This window comes from Balearica regulorum, unplaced genomic scaffold (genome assembly GCF_011004875.1).
Source record: "Balearica regulorum gibbericeps isolate bBalReg1 unplaced genomic scaffold, bBalReg1.pri scaffold_95_arrow_ctg1, whole genome shotgun sequence".
Classification (NCBI taxonomy): domain Eukaryota; kingdom Metazoa; phylum Chordata; class Aves; order Gruiformes; family Gruidae; genus Balearica; species Balearica regulorum.
In genome coordinates, this window is record NW_022679091.1 from 1,524 (window position 1) to 10,992 (window position 9,469).

The 9,469-nt window shown below is 60.7% G+C and overlaps 1 long non-coding RNA gene across 2 annotated transcripts; it reads left to right on the forward strand.

Moving 5' to 3' along the window:
• Window positions 1-4,830: 4,830 nt before the first annotated feature.
• LOC142599859 (uncharacterized) lies at window positions 4,831-8,736 on the forward strand. 2 transcript variants are annotated; one of them, XR_012833274.1, is made up of 4 exons: window positions 4,831-4,982; window positions 5,976-6,125; window positions 7,559-7,649; window positions 8,654-8,736. It is a non-coding gene; the product is annotated as an uncharacterized LOC142599859 (long non-coding RNA). The 2 variants fall into 2 exon arrangements; XR_012833273.1 differs by lacking the exons at window positions 7,559-7,649; window positions 8,654-8,736 and having other exon boundaries at window positions 5,976-6,227.
• Window positions 8,737-9,469: the final 733 nt, after the last annotated feature.

Sequence of the window (9,469 nt, forward strand, 5' to 3'; positions counted from 1 at the left end):
TTCGATGTTCCCAGCATGGTGACATCCACCCAGGGTTTGTACGGGTGAATGTACGCATACAAGCGTTTCTTTCAGTAGTCCTGGAATTAAGTCCCTGCGCTCAGGTCTGATCCCATGCGCTGGCAGTCTTCAGTTTTGCATTGTCCTGTAAGGGAGAGGTCTGGGTCTGGATGTCATTTGCTTATTTGCTGTGGAAAATAGGTGTTTTTCAGAAATAGTTCTAAATAGAGCTGTTGGTTTGTTTATTCCTTCCGGGGTTTTTTCCACTCTTTTTGGGGGGAGTGAGGGGGTGGGAGCAGAATAAAGGTCTTTGCAGGGACCCGGGAAATAAAGCGTTCAACATAGTAAATCTTAAAGCATTTGCTGCACAGAAGATTTCTCCGTACCTACCACAGCAGTTGCTTATTAGCACTGACTGTGATGTTTCAAAGAGTACCGTGTAGAAGCGTGAATATTTACTAGTGAACTTGTTTGGCTCTGTGTAGAAAAGAGAGGAACTGCAAAGAAGCCTCCAAAAACATCATCTCCTCTACTCCCCCCTTTTTTTTCTCCTTTTTTTTCCTTTTCTTAAACATACCGTGTTTGCAGGGCCTTAGCTTTCCATTGCTAGATTAGCAAAGCTTCCCAAGCTCTAGTCCCTCACAGTCAATAAAAGTCTCCAATAGTTGCCAGGATGGTGAGTTAGTTTTGGGCTTTTAGCCCCCTGTTCCACTGTTATTTTAGATCGTTAATACTGCACAAAGATTCACGAGAATTGCTTACAACTTGCACTTGAAAGTCATGCCTCAAACAATGAGTTTGCAAAAATGTATTTTTTTTTTTAAACTAGTCAATGAACAATCTCCAATACTCGAACACAATTACATTTTCAGTGGTTGCTGAATCACGGAGTAGACAACGTAGACAACCCTCATTGAGCCTCTACCAAAATCATTGCAATATTTGTTTATATGGTTCTTGGTTCTTTTAAAAGGTGTATAACTGTGGGCAGTGCGTTATTCCACAGGTGCTACTGCGCCGACGCTCTGTACGTGTCCTTTTTTCTCGGTTGTCCTGCTCTCCTTCAAAGGCTGCTCTTTAGCAAAGCGTGCTTTTTATCCGTCCTCAGGCTGTTCTTGAAAAGCAAAGCAAGTAGTGCGTTTAACCCTAAATGAAAGGGTGTCTAAGCGCTAACGCCAACGCATTTCTGTCCCGGTCAAGTTGAAAATGCTACTTTATGGATATCGGAACGACTGCCGCGGCGCCCCAGAGCGGGGCCTCGTGCCCAGGTGCGGAGTCGCTCCCGGGCGGGGGGGGGTCCGTGCGTGACCGAATAAAGGCTTGCGGTCTCTTTTGGCCTCCCGGCTGCGTTTGCGCTTCCTTTGCAGGGGGCGAGGGGCTGTGATGGAGGGCAGGGGAGGATGGAGGGGGGTGTGTGTGGGGGGTGTGTGTGCATGAACGTATTCAACAACTTCATATGGCAGGCATCCTCCGGGATGCTCCTTGGCCCCGCCCCCGACTCAAACTCGCCCGCTCACGCACGCCGAGACCCGCCCCGACGCAAACTCCGCCCCTCACGCACGCCAGGCCCAGCCCCCGACGCAAACGCTCCCCGCCCCTCACGCAACGGCCAGGCCCCGCCCCGACGCAAACTCCGCCCCCGCACGCACGCCAGGCCCCGCCCCCGACCCAAACTCCGCCCCTCACGCACGCCATCCCGCCCCGACGCAAACGCCTCTCGCCCTCTAAACAGCACGCCAGGCCCCGGCCCCCGGACGCAAACTCCGCCCCTCACGCACGCCAGGCCCCGCCCCCCCGACGCAAACTCCGCCCCTCACGCACGCCAGGGCCCCCGCCCCCGACGCAAACTCCGCCCCTCACGCACGCCAGGCCCCGCCCCCGACGCAAACTCCGCCCCTCACGCACGCCAGGCCCGCCCCCGACGCAAACTCCGCCCCTCACGCACGCCAGGCCCCGCCCCCGACGCAAACTCCGCCCCTCACGCACGCCAGGCCCCGCCCCCGACGCAAACTCCGCCCCTCACGCACGCCAGGCCCCGCCCCCGACGCAAACTCCGCCCCTCACGCACGCCAGGCCCCGCCCCGACGCAAACTCCGCCCCTCACGCACGCCAGGCCCCGCCCCCGACGCAAACTCCGCCCCTCACGCACGCCAGGCCCCGCCCCCGACGCAAACTCCGCCCCTCACGCACGCCAGGCCCCGCCCCCGACGCAAACTCCGCCCCTCACGCACGCCAGGCCCCGCCCCCGACGCAAACTCCGCCCCTCACGCACGCCAGGCCCCGCCCCGACGCAAACTCCGCCCCTCACGCACGCCAGGCCCCGCCCCCGACGCAAACTCCGCCCCTCACGCACGCCAGGCCCCGCCCCCGACGCAAACTCCGCCCCTCACGCACGCCAGGCCCCGCCCCCGACGCAAAACCCCTCCCCGACGCTCCCTGGCCCCGCCCCTGACCCCAAACTCCGCCCCCGACGCAGTCTATAGCCAGTGCCCGCTCGGCTCCTGCCGCCCGGTCACCCAACGGCGGGACTGCGGCTACGTGCCGCCGTGCTTCACGTTGCCCCCCCCCCCCCCGGTAACGGCATCGCGACGTTGCAGCGCCCGCGGGGCGCCGCCGCCGCCGCCGCCGCCGGGGCGCTCCTTGCTGCTTCCCGCTAAGGAAACGCCTCTGCCCCCCGACGGGCGCGGTGCCGGCGGGCGCTCGAACTGCAGCGCCGCTGCTGCCCCGGGCGCGTGCCGCCGGCCGGGAGCTGGCCGCTGCCGCTGGTGCTGCCGCCGCCGCCGCCGCCTGCCCGGAGCCGAAGCGCCGGACTGCAGCGCCGGCACCGTCCAGGGGCGCAGCAGCGCCGCCTTCGCTGCTGCCGCCTGGTGGCCGCAGTGCGGTACTGCAGCCCGGCGGTCACGCGCCGGCTCTGGCCCCTCCGGCGCGCCGGCGCCGCCCGGCGCATGCGCGGTGCGCGGCAGCAGCATGGCGGCACGCTGGGCGCCGGTCCCGGCGGCGGCTGAGGGCCGGGCTCAGCGGTGAGGTGAGGTGAGCGAGCCCCGGCGGCGGGTGCAGGCTGTTCTCGTGCCCGCTGGCAGCCCGGGGGTGGCGGGACGGCACGGGACGGGACGGGAAGGTTCCAGCCGCCCGCTGCGGCAGCCCCAGAGAGTGTCCCGGGAGCTGACGGGGAAGGGGGGGGGCAAGAAGGCGGACAGCCTGCCAGGCGCAGGCGCTGGGCGTCTCCCCGACTCGCCGGAGCTCCCCCTGAGCCTCCCCCGGCCCCGCTCAGCTTGTGCAGCAGCTCCCAATTCCAGCACCTCTCCTGAAGCCTGTCCGGCAGCCCCAGGCCGCCCCCAAGCCCTGGCGCCAAGGCGGCAAGCTGGCCCTCGCCTGTGCCGCTTTCTTCCTGAACGGGGGTGCCGGCGGCAGCAGCGCGGGGAAAGAGCGGCGTCTGCGGAAGCCCCTGCAGAAGGAGGGGGGGGGTCTCCGGCCAGGGCCGACCCGCGGTAGTAACGGCCGCTGCTTTTTCTTTCCCTCTGCCAGGCCGCGCTGAGGACGCGGTTGCCTGTTCCTCCTTTGGGGATGCCGTTGACTGCCCCCGCCTCGCGCTCGCGGGGGTCGTCCGTGCCTGGCCTGGCTCTCCTGGTGGCGTGGCGGCGAAAAGGGAGAGGCGGCGGAGCGCTTACCGGCCGTGGACGGGAGCTGCCCTAAGGGAAGCTGGAACGGCCAGAGCAAGGGGAAGAAGAGGAAGAGATGGAAGGCTCTGCGGCCGGCAGCTGCCTCCCGCTGCAGGCAAGAGCGAGCCTGCCTCGCCGGCTGAGGAAAGATCCCTCGTCGTGCTCCGCGGCAGGTCGGGCTGCCAACGGGCACCGCAGGGTCGGTCGGTACGCGTAACCCAAAGCACGGCGCGGCCGTGTGCGAGGGAGGGAGGCCGCTCGTCTAGGAAGACTCGTCTCCTCGGAGCTCTAAGAAGACACCCGTGTATCCTCTGAGGCGGAGGACAGCCAAGCGACCGGAGTAACGGCAAAGGAAAGGCGGAGAGCAGGGGAAAGAAGGGTCTGCGCCGGCAAGCTCTCCCGGCAGCGCCCAGAGCCGGAGCTGCGGTGAGTGCTGGGCTCCGCGGGGCCCCGTCGCCTCTCTTCTGCGTCGCGGGCCCTCCTCTGCCCCCCTCGCTTTCCCGCCCCGCTGTGGGGTTTTTTGCTTTGCTTTCTGCTCCCCTGTACGTTCTTCTTCCATCTCGCTCTGACGGGCTGCCTGTCCCCACCTTTTTTTAGGTCCTGGCTCTCTCTGCCCTGTAGCCCGTGGCTCTTGTTTCCTTCTCTCTCTCTCTCTCTCCCTCTCTCTCTGTCTGGCCCCCCAGCCGCTGGTTTTGCGTTCCTCCCCCTCGGTCCTGTAGCCCGTCGGTATTTCTGCCCTCTCTGGCTCGCTCTGTCCGGCTCCTCGTGCCCGTTGTTCGAGGTCTTCCTTCTCGGCTCTGTAGCGAGTCGTCGTGAGTCTCTCTCTTTCTCCGTCCCTCTTGAGCCTGTTCCCTGCCCCTCATTTTGAAGGCCTGCCTCTCTGTCCCGTCCCCCGTCGCCACGGTGCCCTTTCTCCCTCTCGCTCTGTCTTGCTCCCCGTCCCTGTTTTTCTAAAGCCTCCCCTCTCTGCCCCCTAGCCCGTCGGTACCTTTTTCTTTCCCCGTCGCGGTTTCTCTGGCTCCCTGTCCCTCTTTCGTTCTCTCTTCCTTCCTCCCTGTCTGCCCCGCAGCCCGTCCCTCCGTTCCTTTCTCCTTCCCTCTCTGTCCGTCTCCCGGTCCCCGTCTTTCAACTCTGCTTCTCTGCAGACGACGCTCTGTACGTTCTTCCGACGCTCTGTACGTTCCCAGTAACGGGTGGAGCGGAAGGCTCTGTGGCCAGGGAATAGCGGCACGGACACGTTCCCGCTGGCTCCGTTGCAGCGGAATTTCGACAGCTGGGTTTGCCCGCTAAATTGACGGCACTGCTGGAAGAAATTTCAGAAAAGCGAGTACCGTGCTTGTCTTTTAAATTCAATCTTTTCAAGTAATTTTTCGACGGACGCCCGGTCCGTGGCTTAGCTATTTGGTTTGCAGTGACACAGACCCGGAGTGTCGCTCTAAGGAGCGTTCTGATTCGCGGAAATTCCCCATAGTCAGAGAGTAAGACTCGTGAATGTTGCTCGGCGGTTTGAAATCTCAGGGTTTCTCTGGAAGCTGACCTGCCAGAACGAGCCGAAAGTAGGCAGAACGCCAGTAGGGGTACCGTAGAAAAGGTCCCCTTCTTGACAGGAGAAGAGCTCGGCGAAACGTCGGCGCCGTTTCCCGTAGGGCCTCCGACGTACCGGTTCAGCAATCGTGGGCTTTGTGCGATTCCCTCGGGGACAATCTCGAACAAACGTTGTACGGCAGAGAGCATCTTAGCTTACTTTCCATCTCCTGCTCGGTTACTTGCAGAATATTTAATTTAGCATCGCGTGGACCCCCAGGGAAAGGTCGGAAAAAAGCGCGCGATGTTTTGAAACGTTTGCCTTGCGAGGAGAAGGGCCGCCTCCCGTTAGGCAACCGAATTCTGTGACCGATTTCCACGCCTCGCACGCGTGCGTGCGCGCCCCCCCCCCCCCCCCGGCAGACTTTGAAGGAGGCGGTCCCTAAGGCAACGCGATCTAAAACGTGGAAGTTTTTTTTCTATTTTTAATAGTTTCTTATGGCTATGAGGCTTGTGTGGGCGTTTAGCTCGTCCCGTCCTTAATTCTGAATCCACTGGCTGGTGCGCAAGAACGGTCGTGTGACAAAAACAGCCTGAAATTTGTCCCTGTGCCGGATTTGTCCCGTGGTAAAGGAGTACGTCTGTTATTCCGGGTGCGAAAGGTGTTTGAGGAGCGTACCGCATCGTCCGAGCTGCCCTCGGTCTGATTGATTGCAAACTGTGGGTTATGACTTAGAAATACGTTCGCCTACCATTCCTTACGGTGTGTTTCTGGTTTTTATTTTTTCAAAGAAAGGGTGGCTTTTTCGTCGATCTCTTTGTGAGAGCATCAAGTCGGGTGGCGGTAAATACGCAGAAGCGGCTAGGCGTACCGCAGCGTGGACCGGACGGTATTGGCGTGCTGCTCTGCTAGCAGGGGAGAGCCAGGTGAGGATGCACGTGGTAAGTACTTGTTCTGCCTCCAGCTGAACGGAAAGATTCTCACGTTGAGGGTTCCCGGGCTTGTCTGTGTGATTGGCATTACTTTTTTTTTTTTTTCTTCTTTTGAATATGAAACAGGGTCAGAGAGTTGTTGACGAATGGGACTTTGTGTACTGCTTTAGGTAGCTTTTGGTACCGACTCGTAGATCAGTTGCAAAACTTTACTCTTTGTGCAGTTGACACGTTTTGTAGCATCTGTGGCAGAAACAACTCCAAAGACATCTGTCTTGTAGGCAAGCTGAAAAGAAAATTGCGGTTTCTCACCTGATTTTTCTTTCGGAGGAACGCTCGCGCCCCCCCCCCCCCCCAGCGGCTGTTTTTTTTGCTAGCGTTATCGGGGGAGGGAATGGCGGCGCTTGCCTGGTTTCTTCCCCTAGCCAGGGACTTGAAACTTTGTTTTTCTGAGGGGTCTGGCTAGAAATTTACAAGTGTCGGTGGTCAACAGTGGCAGAGAATTGGGTGGCGTTTTCAATTTCAAAGGGAAGGGACGTGGAGGTGAAGTATGTTGATGTTAATTCTGTTACCAAAAGTGAAGGACCAGCCGCTTCCTCTTTCTGGATCTTCTCTCCTTTCGCCGTCCTCCCCCAAGGGTTACGCGGCCAGGCTGTGTATCTTGTCTGTTCTCGCGCTCTTCCTTTGATACGCAGGAGCGCTGTGAAATAGAGGGGCTACGGACAGGCACCTGCCGTCGTTGCAGATGCCTTAAATCGCGTCTTTGTCCCTTTAGCCTGTCGTTTCCTTTCCGCTCAGCTGAGCTACGTGCAGCGTTAGGTTCCAGGTGAGAGCGGTGCCACAGAACGACGCTCTTGGAGCGTGTGCGGAGGAGGGCGACCGAGATGGCGAGAGGTCTCCGAGGCGAGACTTCGGGGGAGCGGCTGAGGTCGCTTGGTTCGTTCGGCTTGGAGACGAGAAGGCTGAGAGGTGACCTCCTCGCAGTCTGCGCCTTCCTCGAGGGGGACGGCGGAGGGGGAGGCGCTGACCTCCGCTCTCTCGGGGGACCAGCGATAGGGCCCACGGAAAGGGGACGAAGCTGCATCAGGGGAAGTTCAGACTGGACGTTGGGAAAAGGCTTTTTCACTGAGAGGGCGGTCAGTCACGGAACAGGCTCCCCAGGGAAGCGGTCGCAGCCACCGAGCCCGTCAGGAGTTCGAGGAGGGTCTGGACGATGCTCTTAGTCGCACGGTTTAGTTTTAGGTGGTCCCGCGCGGAGCGGGGGCTTGGTCTCAGTGATCCTGATGGGTCCCTTCTGACTTGAGATACTCTATGATTCTGTGAAATCTTCTGGGTTAGAAATGACCTTATTGTAATAGGGAATTTGCTGAATGTGGCTTTGTGCAAGGACCGTTGTCTTATAATAGCTTGCTTTTTTTTTTTTTTTTTTCCTTTTGCCACAGACATGAGAAAAGCTCTGTCCAGACATGAAGCGGAGACAGAATCAGCTGTCCCTCTGCCTCATCCTGTGAGGCCGGAAGACATGGAGTAACTGTAAGCTGTGATTCTCAGGCAAATGACTAAGAGCGTTTCTTTTCTTTTGAAAAAGCTTCCCGTGCCTTTGCTTTCACTCTCCCGTTCCTGTGTCGTGTGGCGTGTCGCATTTTTTGAGGCTGTGGAAGCGACACCGGGAGCGATGGGTCGTCAGAACCAGGTCCTGTTTTTGCTTACCTTTGCTATCTCTGTGTACCACCAGCCTGCATCTCTCTCTGCATTCCTCCATCCCCGTCCCCTCTTCTCTGTTCTACTTCTGTTTCACTGAGTACGTCCCGTTCCCTGTCCCGTCTTTATCCTTCCTTCCTTCTGCCTCTCCTTTTTCTTTGTGCTTTTGTCCTGCTCCCCGACCCTGTTTCTTGCACCATCTGACTGTCCTTTTCCTGGCACCTTTGTGTCTCTGCTCCTCGCCCCTGTCTTTCTCTCCCCTCTGCCCAGTCCTCGTCTCCCTCTTTGGTCTCTCTCTCTCTCCCTCTGTCCTCCTCCTGCCTCTACCGCTCTGTCCTGCTCGCTGCCCCTCTTTTTCTCACTCTGCCCCGGCATCCCGCTCCCCGGTCCTCTTTGCCTCTGTTGCTCTCTCCTTTTATCTGTCCCTCGCCCTGCTCCCCAGCCCGGGTCTCTCACGCTCCCGCTTCTCTCACGCTCCCGCTTCCTTTCTTTGGTCTCTGTTGCTCTGTCCTGCTCCCCGTGCCGCCGTTCCTCGCCGTACCTCTCGGTCCGGCTCCCTGCCCTTATTCTTTTTTCCTCCCTCTCCGTGGCGCTGCCCGCCCGGGGTTGTTTCTGCCTCTCTGTCCTGCTCCCCATCCTCGTTTGTGGGTTGCCGTCCCGCTGCCTCTCCCTCTCCCCGCTGCTTCTCTTCCTCTCTCCCTGCCGCTTCTTTCTCCCTCTCTGTCGGGCTCCCCGGCCCTGTCCTTCGCTCGCCATCCCTTTCCCTGCCTCGTGCTTTCTCGCTCGCTGCCGCCTGCCCCCATCCAGCTGGCTGCCACTTTTCTCCTCTCTTCTAGCGTCCTGCAGCCGGCTCCTCGGTTTTGGCGGCGGCCTCTGCCTCTGCACGGCAGCCCAGCTCTCCAGGAGCCCGACGGACCGACCGTCCATTCCATGCTGGACCGGTGAGCGCGGCTCTGGGTAGGACAGCCAAGGTGCCCCAGGGCCAGGCCCCGTGCCCCAGTGCAGAGTCGCTCCTGGGACTGGGTCCGCGTGTGACCGAATAAAGGCTTGCGGTCTCTTTTGCCCTCCAGGCCGTGTTTGCGCTTCATTTCCACAGGGTGAGGGGCTGTGGTGGAGGGCAGGGGAGGAGGTCAGGCGATGGCCCCCTGTTCCTGCTGGGCTCCAGCTGTGGGTTGGGGCTGGAGGAGCCCCAGGGGCAGGCAGTGAGGCTGCTGGCCACGGCCCCTCCCTGTCAGGGGCTGCCAGCGTGCAGGGGCTGCTGTGAGCCAAGGGAGGAGCGGAGGTGGCTGCACAGAGGGAGAAGGTGAGTGGGGCAGCGGGATGGACCGGCGGGTCCCGGGGAAACCCCTGAGGAGGGGCGGGGGGGCGGCGGGGTCCGAGTCGGAGGTGGCTGCAGGGGCGGGGGGGGGTCCGGCCCGGCGGGGCTTTCGGGTGAGTCGGCGCGAGGGGACGGGACGGTGTGCCCGCAGGGTCGGGAAGCACGGAAGGCTGCCTCCCGCGGCACGTATGGAGCTGTAGTCTCACGGCACTCGGCTGATACGCGGCGTTTGCCAGTGTGTGCCGGCAGGTGTCGTTTCCCCCTTTGGAACAGGCACTGTTTGCCTCTCACCTCAACAAACATGCTCTAGATCTGGTTATCCCACACAGCTGCT